General features: G+C 38.2%; 1 protein-coding gene across 1 annotated transcript in view; it reads left to right on the top strand.

Moving 5' to 3' along the window:
• Positions 1–11,829, top strand: part of LOC308190369 (uncharacterized protein) — an 87,599-nt gene extending 75,770 nt beyond the window's left edge. The window contains exon 11 of the mRNA XM_080581682.1: positions 11,182–11,829. The gene's annotated coding sequence lies outside the window, so the exon portion shown is untranslated. The remainder of the gene's footprint in view (positions 1–11,181) is intronic.
• Positions 11,830–16,198: the final 4,369 nt, after the last annotated feature.

Genomic DNA, 16,198 nt, shown 5'->3' with positions numbered 1-16,198 from the left:
TATTTTATTTTATTTTATTTTATTTTATTTTATTTTATTTTATTTTATTTTATTTTATTTTATTTTTATTTTTATTTTTATTTTATTCACAGTTACATTAGCTGGCTAAAAGGAAGCTGGTTCTCTTCAAATCATGCTTTGCTAATACAGTCACCACAATCTGATGTCTTCTAATAGATTAAGAGAGCTAGTAACAAAAAATAATACCATTATTCTTAGCGTGCCACTCTGTGTTAACACTGCACCTTTAATTCAAGAGGGTTTACCTTGTTACCACAAGTTATTTAAGGAACGCTAAGAACAAAATTGAGAAAAGTTGTTTCCATGCATAATTTCAATTAAAGCTGTAAAAATGTGCAACTTCGTGTTGATTAAATGGTAAATCTTCTTGTTTCTTAGATGTGGCTAAACCTAATATCACAGAAATAGTAATTAACTCCCCCTATAACCTGAGTCAGAGCTCATTTCTATTTGTAAATTTTATTTAGTTAGAATCAGATGTCACCAGCATCCCCCCTTAAACCTAGACAAAATCTAGGTTAAGTTCAGTTTTCTCAAAACTGAATACTGGTATGGGTCTGGGGTTTTGTGGGATTTTGGCTGGGTTTTAGAAATAATGAGTATAAAATAGGACATATTTGTATTCTTTTTTTTTTTTTTTTTCCTCAGATCTAAGTATAGCTTTTCCTGCTACAAGGAGATCTTGAAAAGCATTACAGTCTGGTCTGCAATGGTCTGGAGATCGCTGTACTCCTGAAGTCCTTTGTACTTTGATAGAAGAGGTGCTAATGTTTGTCAGCATCTGCTCCTCTTGCTAGCACCCAGCTGCACTGTCCTACTGTCCATCCCAGCCCTTCCTCATCCCCTGAAAAGCTACAGTGTGTCATCTCTCAGTGAAAAATGTCATGTAAATTTATAGCATCATATGAATGTTCTGAATTTACTGTCATCTTCGTCTGTGTTTCAGCTTTTCTGTTGTTGTACCTGAGAAAGTATCTCGTGTTCATTCTTTGTATGTCAGATAAGAGTAACTCGACATTCTTAAGATTGCCGAACACCTTTCATTGCACTTATCAGTGCACTTGCTGAGAGGGAAGAGGGAAAAGCCAGATGAGTAAATGTGTAAGTACAACTTGGCTCAAGAAACAGGTTATTACTGTCACCCTTTACCAAAGTTCACTGTCACCAAAACTGGGTGTGTAAACTTTTATGGGAATTTTATTTGTTCTGCTTTTACCGCACTAATGCATTTTTACCACACATGGGCCTAAACCATGGACTTTAGAACAAGAACTGATCTTCTCTCATTACACATGGTCTGTGTGTTATGAGCTGTGCTTCTAGCTGGTGGATTCAAATATTTGCAAAATCACATGATTAAAAGGTGCATGTGCCAAAAGAGATTATCTCCTTTTTTCCATTACTAAATAAATCACCAATGGCATATATTATAGCAAATATATTTATGCAAACTGTATCGTGCTTGACGTGGGCATGTATTTAAATGAAATTTTCTTCTGTGGAAATATTTTAATCCTCTGTAATGACTTGCCAATAGGAAGGCTAAACCCAGAAATTATTCTGTTCTGATCCACTGCAACAGTCCATCCGTCTTTCCTTCCTTCCTTCCTTCCTTCCTTCCTTCCTTCCTTCCTTCCTTCCTTCCTTCCTTCCTTCCTGCCTCCCTCCCTCCCTCCCTCCCTCCCTCCCTCCCTCCCTCCCTCTCTCCCTTCCTCCCTATGATTCTTTTAATTGATCTTTATTTTTAAGCAGCAGAAACCTGGCATTGAGCTGTAACTTCTGATTTTTTTATATGTATAACAAAAATTTTCAGTGGTTTTTGAACTCTGGACATAAAATAGGTTTTCAACATTGTTCATACCTATCTGTTATTTAAATATATATATTATTTTTATATATATTATATATATTATTTATATATATATGTACATATTGTTATAAAGATAGTAAAGATACATAAAATGTGGTAAGATGCTGTTCAGTACATTCTGGACGGAAGTGTTCAAGAATGTGTCTTCAGGAACACAGGTGAAGCATGGCATAAAATCTTGATTTAGTCTTCAAGGCTACTGGTGAGTATTAGTGTTCTGAGCAAAAAAATATTTTTATTGGACACAAAGATTAGGAGTGGTTGCCAATTTCTTCAAAGACTTCAAGTCTTAGGCTGATATCTACTTGTCCCAGTGAAATTACGTGTGTATTGATTGAACTGATTTGAATTGAACTTTAATGACCTTTGTGCAATATTGTAATCCTCCAAGCGGTTAATTTCATGGGGCATCACTGAGAATAATGTAGGCTATGTCATGTTCTAGAGGTTTGGTGTTAAAATTAGTGTTTACACCACTCTGCCATTTGATGAGGAGTCACTGCAGACATATTGTGGACAGAAGGGAAGAAAGAAGGCACTATTTAAATAGTATGTATTAAACCCCAGAGACTAGTGCATAATTATTTTAAACTAGAAAAATGTCACCATTACTAAGAGAGCATTTGGTATGATCTCACTAGGAAAAAAAAAATAAAGAAAGAAAAAAAAAAAAGAAAAGAAAAGAGGCAGAGAGCCTGTGCCAGTCTCTTGCAGTGAGAAAATGGTCTGCCTACATATTTGTTCTGCAGCAGCATGTTTGGCTGGGCACCGCTGATTGCTTTCACCAGGAGGCACACCAGGGAACCAGGGAACAAAGCATAACCCCGGCTAGCTCTGCTGCCAGGGCAGCCAACAAGTTGTGAGCTCTTTGAGATATGGATTAAGAAAACAAAGCTGGTGTTCCAAGTGACCTTCAGGATATACCTGTGGGAGTGCGCATGGTTAATAGCAGGCATGTGTTGCCTGTTAATATTTTCTTTAAAACCTTGTCTGATAGCTTGCAGCCACCGTCAGGAAGAGCTGTGCAAGTTTGTCGCCATAATTACTAGGTCAAATGCAAGCCTTTTTGAGAATTATCTTACATGTTTGTTATTTAAATGATGATTGTTTCTGTTAATTACAACTAAAGGAGATTAATAGTCCATTAGTGAGAAAACCACATAGCTTAGCCAAGTAATAGAAAGATTACAAGGTGACCCACACTTACAGTAAATGTAGTCAAACAAGTTATTTTTGTTTTGCTGAATTTGTCATTTGTCTTTGGGCTTGTGTTTTAACCCAGACCCTTGTTCTGTTTTTTCACTCTTTATCACAAACTCACAAATCTACTCCCTTTCCCTGGCTAACACTGGTTGGTTCAGTTCTCTCTAAAGCTGGAATGTTTGCACTTGAAATGACTTTGTTTAGTAAATGTTCCAAAGTACACTCAATTTAGTGCAAAGGATGATAGAACAAGAAATGGGCAGGTAGGTTAATTCAGAATCCTTCTGGACAAATTGTCCAACTGTGAAGTAAAAAGGTTCATGCTATGCTAGGTGACAAACTGGCTTGACAGCAGAGCTCAAAGGGTTGTAAGTGAATGGGGCTACATCTGGCTGACAGACGGTTACCAGCGGTGTTCCCCAGGGCTCAATTCTAGGGCCAGTACTGTTCCACATTTTTATCAGTGATCTGGATGCAGGAATGGAGTGCATCCTCAGCAAGCTTGCTGATGATACTGAGCTGGGAGGTTCTGTTGACTCTAGAGGGATGAGAGGCCTTGCAGAAGGATCTAGATAGATTGGAACGTTGGGCCATCAACAATGGCATCAAGTTCAACAAAGGGAAATGCCAGGTTCTGCACATGGGACAGAGTAATGCCAGACACATGTACAGACTGGGAGACAAGTGTCTGGGGAGCAGCTCAGCAGAAAGGGGTGCTGGTCAGCAGCAGGCTTAACATGAGCCAGCAGTGTGCCCTGGCAGACAAGAGGGCAAAAAAGGTGATTCTCCTGGTATATTTAGCACTTGTGTGGCCTCACCTTGAATATCGTGTGCAGTTCTGGGCTCCGCAATATAAAAAGGACATTAAGGTCCTTGAATGCATCCACAATAGTGTTCAAGGTACAAGGGCTGGTACAAGGGCTGGAAGACATGTCTTAAGAGGAGAGGCTGCGGACACTTGGGTTATCTAGTCTGGAGAAGGGAAGGCTGACAGTCTGTCTCATTGCTCTCTGCAACTTCCTGAGGAGGGGAAGTGGAGAGGGGGGTGCCAGTCTCTGCTCCCTGGTAACTGATGGTAGAAAACAAGGGAACAGCACAGAGCTGTGCCAGGGGAAGTTCAGACTGGGCATTAGGAAAAATGCATTTACTGTGGGGGTGGTAAAACACTGGAAGAGTCTTCCTAGGGAGGTGGTTGATGCCCCATGCCTGTCAGTGTTCAAGCATTTTTCAATATTGTCTTCAATTATATGCTTGAACTTTTGGTTAGCCATACGTGGTCAGGCAGTTGGACTAGCTGATCTTTGAAGGCCCCTTCCAACTGAACTATTCTATTCTATTCTATTCTATTCTGTTCTGTTCTGTTCTGTTCTGTTCCGTTCCATTCAATAACTTATTCTATTGCAACAACATAGTATAATGAAATTTGCAGCTGAATTGGACAACAAGGATTTGACCACTGACAAGTCTCCATATTAGATTATTCTAGAAAGCAGTCTCTGGACAAGCATTTTAAAAATACTCTTTCAGTAGTGCTTTGCTTATTGAAGTTTCTTGAGGACAAACTTCTTGGAGGGGATGTGTTGGAAGTTCACTCTGATACTCAGAGCAAAACTGTGAAGCTACCTTCTGGAATGACCAAGAAAATGTGTTGGTTGTGGCTGGATGTGCTAATTTCCATTTTGCTAAATGCTAGGGTGTTCATTTTCCATCATCCAGGTTCCTTCCCCCTTTGGAATCTGGGAAGGGTGGAAAGTCATGCCTGAACCCTGCAGTGCCAGCTTCTAGGCACTACAGCCTAAAATATCTTAGGACTGTACTTTTAATAATAAACAGGATGAAGCCCGTTATGTGATGATGAATCAGAGAAGCAGATTTTCATCTGTGAAAAGTGGCAAGCTTCACAAAGCCACAGATCCTTGTCAGAGAACTCACTGTGAGGAGTGTTATGATCTTTGCAAGTTTTCTTCTGTGCTCTAAACAACACCCTCCTCCCCCCCAAAAAAATAAAAAATAAAAATATTTGCATCTTTCTGTCATTAATAGTTCATGGTTTTTGTTCTTAACCCTGAATTTCAAAGAAGTTCTACGGAGATCTCCCCTCCCTGGTATGTTACTGTACCAATTCCAATATCTTTAGATCTTTACAGACAAACAAATGAAAGACCATTACAAGTCTGCTCAAAGACCAAAGTGGGTCCAGGATCCATCTCATACTGCTCCTTTCTGGCAAATTTAGCACATTAAAGGTCCAGCTGCATTTAATAAATTCACAGCTTGCAAAAAAATTACAATACTAAATTTTGCAAATGCAAGTGCAAGTTGTTATCACTTTTGGCCAGTGACAGAGGCAAACATGAGGGAGTTTGACAATGAAGTACCTTTTGGAGCTCCCTAATCAAAGGCTTTGGAGATGCAAATGGGCTTGAGAAGAAGAAATGAAGACAGCTTTGAAGAAGAGAAGGAAAAGATGGTGGGACACAGCTATGTCATCTCGTATTTATTATAATTCATTAATACAGCTATTTGAACTGTAATGGAATCCTCGCTTAGCACTGTTTTTGATGAAAATCTGATAGGACATAAAGTTATCGAAGTCAAGCTCCTTTAAAGATCACAGTTCAGTGAACAGCATAAAAGTTTCAGTAAAACAAAGCACATGTAGCCTTCTGTGCTGGTGTTCTGTACACGATAAACTTCAAATAGTCTCTGTAGAAATAATGGGTTATTATAACAACGGTTCACATCTAGTTGCTATACAATACTGTAGTTAAGGTAAAACGTAAATGTTTTATTTGTGGAGAGGAAACCTAACACTGGCTTTGTCAAGTCAGCTGATTCGGAGACTTATTAAAGGAAAGTCAGTGTCCGATGAAAAGTTCAGCTCCCACACACAGATACTGAGGGTGTGTGTATGTTTGTCCTGACAGCAAGCTGAATGCCCAGATCTTGGAAACATGTGAGTCCTGCCATGGCATTGCTTTTGCTCAGGTACATGAAAATGGAAACTAAAAATACATGATTTCCAGAGCATCTAGAACACAGAGCAGATGTTTGAATTCAGAGTACAATATGGTACATGCAGATTGTAACTAATTGGCAAATATTAAAAGGCCCAAACACCTCCTAGAAATGTGTGTTTTGCTGATACAGAGTTAAACTGTTAGATAAAATGCAATGTAGGTTTATATATGTAATAAACAATGATACCTATTTATGACACGAGAAGCCACCTGAGCATCTGGGAGGTATTCATCTTCATTAGCTGGTGCCATGGCTCACAGCTGCATGGATTTTATCAAGGTCAAACTGAAATAATCAGTTCACAACCTGGAATTTAAAAGGGCAAGTGGCCAAAATTATGCATTTGGTTCTTTGTAGCTTTCAAACCTATGGAGAGTTGAAACCTACAGCACTGGGTGAATAATCAGATAAGAGAGATTAAACAGATGTGGGTGAAAAGGCAAACTGTGTGTGCAGATGTCAGTGTAGGAGAGCACTGTCAGGTTTAGGAGGAGAATACATCAGTTTGAGGATCACCAGAAGAGAGAAATAAGCATTACAATACCAATGTGCCTGGGACCATCTTGTGCTTACCCTCTTAAGTGTAAAGGCACTGGAACAGGCTCGTGAGGCACTGGCACAGGTTGCCCAGAGAGGCTGTGGATGCCCCATCCCTGGAGGTGTTCAAGACCAGGTCTTGAGGCCCTGAAAAACCTGATCTAGTAGGTGGCATCCCTGCCTATGGCAGGGGGATTGGAATTAGATGATCTTTGAGATCCCTTCCTACCCAGGCCATCCTATGATTCTGTGATTTAGGAAACTGTACAGAGATGAGGCCATGATCCAAATAAGGAGTTTGTTGGTTAGTGCGTCATATGTGGGGTAGGATTTTGTAGGTATTGTTGTAGGCTACATTACTGATAGTATAACGGTATATATTATATATGTATATATATACATATAACCTGTTTGCATCTGTGTTCCTCTCGAGGAATAAAACCTACTTTTTGCAGACTTGTAAGCTTAGCAGCAAATGAAAGAAAAGAGTAAACCTACTGGTGAATAAAACCTGGAAAAAACTGAGTCTGATATTCCAAGGAAGTGAGAAAACTGCATATAATTTTGCTCATGTTCCATTAGTTTTATTTCTCTTGAAATCAAGGAAGTATGCCCACACTGATATAGGTGCATATAGACAGGATCCACAACGTTTATGTAAAAGACATTCCAAACTGCATAATTTAATTTGTCTTTCTTATATACAATTTGAATCCAAAAAGTGTTTTGTTGTTCCATAATTAATTTACTTTTTGGCTATTCTGCTACAGTTTTGTGTGGCTTTGGACAAAAGCATTATCTCAAAGTATCGTCCTCTGCTACTTGCAAAGATCAAAGTGTGTGCCATTATAGCCAGAAGGTATCTGGTATCTGAATTGAAGGCAATATTAGATGTAAGGCAGAGTAAAAAAAAAAAAAAAAAATCTTTTATTGATCTGCACAATTCTTTTCAAACTGTTTTGTTGCTTTATTACTTGATTTCATGTTCAATTTAAAGTCCTAAGTCATGCTGGCATCTTTTGATTTCACGCAATCAGAACATGCAGTAATGCCCATCAGTTTTGCCATTACTTTAACAAACAACTTCAACAATAGTTTATTATCTTTTTGTACCATACAATTCAATAATACTGTTTCACATTCCAAAAGGGATTATTTTAATACAGTTTTGTTAGAGGAAAGAACAAATATAAAATGCACAGAAAACCACCCAAGCACTAGCAGACTCTAAACTTTCTGGTAATGCTCCTGAAAGTCTGAGAAGAAAAGATTAGATCAAAAGGGCTGGGAGACCGACATACCCTTTGCCCCTTTCTGTAGGCTAAGCTAATCTCTATAGGTCAAGGTTCAATACAGAGGTACAGCAGGAAGGAGCTGGTGCTAGAGTGATAAGGCAGGCAGTCAAGTTATTAGGTTTGAACATGCTAAGAAATGTGTGGTCAATAACTGCAAGTATCTTGCTGAAAAAAAGAGAAATTATACTCATGCTCTTGAATATAAACAATGCAAAGCTGTATTAAAAGAGCTCTTCTCCCTCAGCCAGTTTTGCTTCTGCATTATTTAATATATATATATATATATATGTTGGACAAATAGCCATTTATAATGAACTTGCTACCTTACAAAAAGCTTAGCTTCTGTGGAAATCATTGAACAAATTACATTTTTAGTTAAGGGCAGAACATACTAATAATAGAGAAATAAAATAAATTTAATCAGCAATATTAATATTAATAGAGCTTTTTACTTAAATATTAACAGAGAGAAGCATAATAGAGAGAAGACCTTAAATAAAACATTTTCAATGCAGGTCACCAAGACAGAGAAAGTCTGTAGCTTGCATTTGTCTCAGGAAGGCAGTTAGTCCCTGTAATTCTGGGTGTCGTCGGTTAAAATACAACATAGCAAACTGGAAAATAAAGAATAGAATTTAAAATTTAGACTTAAACGTATATTCAGCCGCATTATTCTCCAGTAAAATGAAAAGAAAAAAAAAAAAAGGTTATATCTCATACATATCTATACAGCTTGAGCATGAGCTTTCATTTAGAAAGGAATGGCTGCATCATTGTGATATATTTAAAGCAGGACTGGAGTTCAGGTAGGGTGCACTGATTTTATCTAATCAACACCCTTGTCTGCTGCCTCCCTGCCCTCCTCAACTTCCTTAAGCTCTTAAAGGTACCGGAGCAATTCTGGAATTGTGCCAAGGCTGAATTCATGGACACTGTGGGATGACACGATGGACCAAATGCACAGCTCCTGGTCATGCAAGGAGAATACACATAGACTTTTATAACCAGGAACTGAGTGCAGTGAAATTGCACCTTTTTCTTGCTGCCTCCTGAGTTTCTTGCAAAAGCGTGATATGTCAGAAAGATTGTGTAACATTTTTTCTTGGCAAACGAGGAGACAAATCTAGAGCAAAGAAGTCAATCAGCAGGTGAGCAGCATAGACATGACACTTGAATTATATTTTTTTTTTTAATGAGATTAAGAGAACTAAGGTAGAGAAAAAAAAAGATGACAGACTGGAGCCCATTCAAGGATCAAGTTGAGACAATGGAAGCTTCTGGGGAATAGAAGAAAGGAAAGTGTCATGGAAGCTGAAAGAAGAGTTGATGTCATAAAACCACATTTGTCACAGTAGCTGTCATATTGCTATGGACAGGGTTGAGCTCTGGCCTTGTTGCAGAATTGTCTTTATAGCTTTTGACTGGTATAGTTTTAATGGACTGGAAGGGACATCTTTCTGCTTTTGTAAAGGAGCTCAGGAACTCCTCAAAATGTAGAGATGAAAGAGGTACTCGCTGATCACACCCAACCACTGCACTAAGTTCTAACAATATATTGTATTTTTGTTCCCTGTTCACAGGCGTCTAAAGAGCAACGCTCAATTTTCTACAGAAGCAGGTTGTCTAAAGTTAATTTTCGCTCCTTCAGAAGTTCTCCAGAGACAAAGCCTCCACCTCCCCACCATGACCTTGCTAAAGTTCCATTATCATATTTCTACCATTTGCCAGGGAGCTAATTCCTTTGTAACATATATTTTCAGTTATATCCAGAACTAGCTTTGCTGGCAGGTCAGAACAGAAGCTCCTTACTCCTTTGACTAGCAGCAGAAATATTCATGGATTTTGGATTAGCAATCACATGAAAAATCGTTTTTGAGTTTTTTGTTTGTTTGTTTGGTTGTTTTTTTTGTTGTTGTTTTTGTTTTTGTTTTTGAGGATTAGATTAGATTAGTATAAAGCAGATGGCAGGGTTGATATGGCCTGGTAGCAGACAGCAGTTGAATTCAATGGGCCTGCTATCTCTAGGATAAGGATGAGACAAAGAACCGTTGTGACTGGCAAGGAAGAGGCAATGATCAGATCTCAATTATAATGAGCCTGGGTTTGAGAACAGATATAGACATGGGGTGAGCTGAGTGTATAGTGGCAAGCACAGACAGAAGAAGAACAAACTTGCATCTCCAAGTCAAAATGTCGTCCTTGCTCTGACACAGTATGCTGGTTTATAAATTTTTCTGTCTGACCTCACCTCACCTTCAGGTATCTATATACCTGAAGAACATGTCTCTGCATGGTTTCTGGTGAAGAAACATTTTCAGACTGATGAAATTTCTGTTGCTTTGAAAAAAAAGGCACTACTTGGTACTTAACCAACCTTTTATGACTAGAGAATCAGTCATACATACAAGAGGTGAAATAGCTGCTTTGTCAGCAAATAGTAAAGTACATTGGATTTAAAATACCTGGCATGTACAATTCTGTAATATCTTGCAGCAGAATTGTTGAGGGCTTAGGGGGTATGAGCTGAGGGAACCTCAACTGCTGCATAATGCCAACAGGAATATCAACAGGGAGGACTTACTCTGCAGAATACCAATTTCAGCAACTACCTGCACTTGGGCTCTGTTTTCATGACAATGTCCAGATGCAAAATTCACTAATCTTGTAGGTTTCTACTGGAGTAGGATTAAATACTTCAGCCTCAGTGTGTATATGCATATGTGAAACAAAATTTTGTTTTACCTGGGGAACTAATTGGGAAACAAAATCCAAATTAGATTTTCAGCAGAAATATTAGGCAGCCTGGTTTGTAGTTCCACCAAAAGATGTTTGTTGTTTTTTTTTTAATTTCTTATTCCTCAGAATATATTCTCCAGTGCCAGAGGTTTTATCTATCCATTTGTTTGTTTGTTATTACATGATTCCATACATTTTTGTAGCTCTTTTGAAAAATAAATACAAAACCAAATACAAAATGCTCTTCAATGACACTAAATTTGTAAATATCTGTATGAATAAATAACCATAAGAAAGAGACCTCATCAATTTGACTAAGACTATGTTTGTTCTTCAAGATCAGGACTGGAACCCTAAAAGCCTAAACAAGGCAAATTTATCTAAAAGAGGATATGAAGCAGTGGGAAACTCTAGCAGACTGGTACAGATTCATACTCTTATAGATACTGTGAAACTTATTCTGTATTGAATGACTTATTTTATGTAGCCTAACTTTAGCGCTTCCTTGGAAGATCGTGTGATGAAAAAAAGAAGAAGAAGAAAAAAAAAAACGGGGAAGAGGCTGTGAATTGTGCTGAAAGAAGTGATTTTGAGGAAGGAGAAATAGAAATGTTACTGGAGTAACAGAAAAGGTAATTACGTATTTTTCAGGTAATCTGGTATGAAATATTTGACGTAAGCAACAATGTTAAGCAGAAACTGATAATAAAACTTTGAATATGAAACTATAACTTTGTAATATATTCAGAGAGGTGAGACAGCTCCCACTCATTTGAAGTAGTTTAATTTTGCCTTCCAAATAAGAACAATCATGTATGGGCTGCCAAACATTTAGCAGATCATTGTCAAACTCAGTTCTACTACTGCCTACAAACTTTTACTGAAGTACTACAGAATAGGGCATCAGTATGATAATGGATGACTTCAGTGACAAGACTAGGGAGGTCAATAGTAAGCAGAGATATAACAAAAAAGCACAGCTGTGGCTCCTAAAATCAAGTGGAAGAATAGTTTCTTATTCTCAAGCAAGGACAGTTTTTGGAGTAGCTTCAAAAATGCTCTCTTTTCCAGCTTTCTGCCCTATTCCTTTCTTGCATCTTCTTATCCCTTCTACATGGATGGCTTAGCTGTGCATGCAGAATAATTTACACAGCAAAATTAACAGTTTTGCTTCCTTAGGTAATCTGAAATTTGTGCCAGTGTACCATAACAAGTCCCTCTGCAAATGGCAGTGATAAACAAGTAGAACCTTACCTGACCTGGGGAAAGGGATCATTGTGAGAGGGCCAGGAGTAAAGAACCATGAGAACCATCCACCAAGCAAGCCAGTCCCTCTCCTGATATCTGTGATTGTAAGAGGTCGGTTAGTAGCATTTCCTAAAGATCTCTAGGAGGTATATAAAAGAGCAGATAATAATGAAGATAAAAGGAGCAGATAATAAAGCAGTAATTTCATACAGAAAGGAAAAATTCATTTTAATTGCTGAGAATCAGAAGTGAATGTATCATGACAATTTCTGTAGGCAGTATCAAAGATACTAGAATAAATATGCTTACCTGTGATTATACCTGTAACTGTCAGAAACTAGCCAAAGCAAACACCAGTTCCTGACAAAACGCATGGAAAAAAAAAAAAAAGTGGCAAAATCAAAAGAGAGAAAGAAAGACAAGGAGGAGTGATTGTAAAATCCATATCACCTCTAATAGCAGCTGGTAATAACACACTAATAGGGCTCTAAGTGGGCCTCTTAAAAAGCTCTGCCAACAAGCAGAGCTAAAAAGATTTGGAGAACAGAAAGCAGTAGTCTAAAGTTTTCAAGAAGTGTTGAGGAGGTAAATGGCAAGAGAAACAGTGACATGGAGAAGCAACTTTAACACACAGCAGAAGATATCTTACCTCACAAACTACGAATTAAAAGATTCAAAATAAAAAACAAGGAAATAGTAAAGGACAACTCCCATTAAAAATGTGCAAAATCTGAGTGATCAACCTACTGACTATATTCCAGATAGTGTACATATGTATTTCTGCCATCTTAAAAATGTTCCTAGTAAATGACTCATTTCTGCTTTGTATTTTTCAGTGCCTGAACTGTCCATCATGCTTCATGTATGCCTGAGCATGCCAGTAGATTTCCAGTGGTTAACTATTCCTTGCCAGATTAAAAAAAGAAACAACAAAAGAAAACCCCAAACATTCAATCCAATGCCAAGTATTTCTTTACAGGCATTTGGAGAAGAATGAGCTCCCTCCCCAGTCAGCTTGAGTCCTCGCTGGCCAGTTCTGCGAGTGCCAGGGCGGGCAGGGCACGGCTGCCAGCGGATGCTGCTCAGAGGTGTGTGAATGTCTTGCTACACCTTGGTCTCTGCCACTCCACAAGTCTCTATTCCAGAGAGCCAATCTTAGAAATGTATTTTAGAGGATTGCCAGCGTGATTTCCATACCTGAAGAAATGTCACTGCTCATGTACTGGTTCAGTGTGCACGTTACAGAGCACACTTAAGCCAAACCTTCGAATAAATGGCAGATACATCTCCTAATGCTGGTCTGCTAGGAGAGAAACCCCCATACAAGCAAAATGTTTTGTATTTGAAATCTGAGTGACTTGGATGTTGCCTCAAAAAATTTTCCATAGGTTGTGTAGTGTCCCAAGTCATAGGTGTAGTGTGGATGGCAAAGCAGTCGAGCTTTCCAGAGACCTTGTCTGTACTTTCTGATGTCTTGGACAACTGTTGTCCGGCTTGTTCATGACCTCACCCATTAGAAAATACTGAAAATTTTTTCTTTTACAGAAAAATCCATTGGACAAATGTAAAAAGTGGTGATATACTATCTAAGCAGCTAATAGGTTTGGGAATCACAATATGCAGTGAAAGAAGGGGGTTGAATAAAAGATGTGAGAAAAGAATGGAATGATAAAATTGGCAGGTTTTGCTTAGTGAGTAGCTGTCTCGGCTTTCTACCAAAGCTGTTATTTCTGTCTCTCTGCAGACTTAGGTGACAAACACCGTGGATCTTACATGTCATCCTGACTAGACTTTGGAGGAGGCCCTGCACTGATTCATGCTTAGGAAGTTTGATGAGAAACCAGATCTATTTTTATTTCCTTCAGCTATAAAGTAGAAAAATTGATGTGCTTGTGAGAGCCACAGAGGACACAGAGCAATAACGTAACATGACAAAATTATTAGTTTTTGTTTGTTTTCTTTGTTTTAACAAAATATATATCTTGACAGAATATGCATGCTTTGCACAAAATTTAACAGAGTTACTGGAAATTCAAATGTAGAATTTGATGCTCAGAAAATGCTCAGAAAATGCTCCCATCAAAGACTTGCTCTATCAATTAGACCTAAAGGGGTCTGACCAGTTTTAAAAACTGCACTCAGGTTGCAGCTGAATCCTTCTTAAGGGTAATGCAGCATGAACTGAGCAGCTGAAAGTTTCCTTGAGAGAGTGCACTAGGTATGCTGAAAAAATAGTAAGGTGTTCTTTCCCTGACAGCATCACCTTCTGCTTGTCCCATATCGTGCAGCACTCAGTGCTGTGGAGGAGGTCTTCACCTCAAGCTGTGGTGCACCTAACAGAACAGAGTATGTGCAGCCAAAATCACCAAAATACATTGAAGGTGAGCATGAGCAGATGGGCTGTCATTGCTCTGCTATACTACAGAGCAGCATGGAGGTAAAGAGTACAGTCAGCATTGGACCTGAATGTCATTTCACATTCTCAAACAAACTCACCGATCACTCACTGGTCGTCAAATAGTCACTGATCATCATTTCATGCTCTTAAATAAATAGTCACTCTTTTCTTCCCCACTTCCAATGCTAAAGAAATCAAGGCTCTTGGTTGAGAATGAAGAGCAGAGAGCTCACTACGCTCTGTATAAGCAATGGTCTCCTCACACTGCTTAGTTTTATTGCTTTATGAGTGGCTAAGACTAGGATGTCCTCTCTGTCTTATGCAGCTATTCCATGTCTATAAATTAAGCCAAGACACTTGCTGTCTTATTTTTAGGAAATAGAAGAAGTAGAAGAATTTATGAAGTTGTGATGAAGTCCAAGAAAAACTTTGACAGGACTTGCTGTGCAAATGAGTTTTAATTTTGGTATGTGGTGGCCTCACGAGAGAGGTCTTTGGTTTCAGTCCTTCCTCTAGCAAACATTTAATATGTAAATTTTGTAAATTGTGTGGAAGAAGTAAATTACATGAAATGCGTAAAATGTGTAAATTATGCAAATATCTTTTAGAAGGAAAGGCTTATAATCAAGATTTCTTTGTCAATTCAAGTGATCTGATCATTAAAATCCATCCTCTTTCAGTGTCAAAAAATAATTATTCCCTGAAAAATGTGACAGGTTCACTAAGCTTGAAGCGTAATGCCCATTTTCCACAGAAGGGTGGGGGGTGCCAAACTTGCCCTAGTGGAACCCGGAGGAGCTGGGTTCCATTATAAGAGAGAAAAGATTAGAAACATGAAAGTGTGGTCAGGTAGAGGTGATTTCCACTGCACTCCCCGCAGGGAAGCAGTGCTTTCAGAGCTCTCCATGCCCCAAGTGTCAGAATCAGGGGAAGGGTATACATATGTATTGTGCATGGGTTTGTGCATATGTAACATAAAAGCTTCCATGCGTGTGCTGTTCTCACAGAAGTTTTACTGCAAGCCCACACACCAGGGTAGCCAAACACCAAAGTCTGTAACTTGACACAAGGCCTGCCAGGCCCCCTTGCTTCCCCATCATGTTCACAGAACCTGTTTCAAATCTGAGATGAAAAGCAATTTTAGAGGTCTGCCATTAATAATTTTTCACAATGCTTCATACAGGACTCCAGGCCACTGGATTCTTTCTTGATTTTCAAGGATAAAAAAACTCAGAACATAGGGGTGCACAGTTCTCTTCAGATGATTATGAAAGAGAGATGTACAACATGATGGTTCATATTCTTCTAGAAATACATAGAGCTGACAGTTTATAGAAATTAGCAGCAAAACAGGAGAATGATTTGACAGATTAAAAGCATTATATAATGTAAATATTCTTTCTAAAAGAATAAACAATGTGATTAGGTGGAAAGAATTATATGGCATTTGATTTAGTGATGAAGAACAGAAAGACGTTATTATTTAGCACTGATGCAAAATTATCAGAGATTAAATTAAAGAATAAAAGATTTGTCATATCTTGTTTTAACTAAAATCCCTCATAGTTTTTCCATAAACAATGTATAGGTGGCAGATTTATAAAGAAAATATAAAAATAAATGAAGTGTAATAGGGTATATTAATTAGGTTGTTCAAAAAGTGTTGAATAGCTCAGTTAGAAATATAAAAATCTCAGAAGTGAATACATGTACAATCAACTTTATTTGTCTATGCAAAGAGCAAATTTCCTTGCCAGTGAAGAAAATAATATTTCCAACGTGAAAATAAATTAGAATGAAGAAAAAGCTGATAGAGGATTGAGTGGAAATTATTTTTTCTGCATCCTTTATCTGAATTCAAAGCAGTAT

The sequence above is a fragment of the Anser brachyrhynchus genome (genome assembly GCF_964034855.1).
Source record: "Anser brachyrhynchus genome assembly, chromosome: 2".
NCBI classification, from domain to species: Eukaryota; Metazoa; Chordata; class Aves; order Anseriformes; family Anatidae; genus Anser; species Anser brachyrhynchus.
Note: the sequence above shows the minus strand (reverse complement) of the source record. Positions and strands in the feature narration are given on the sequence as shown.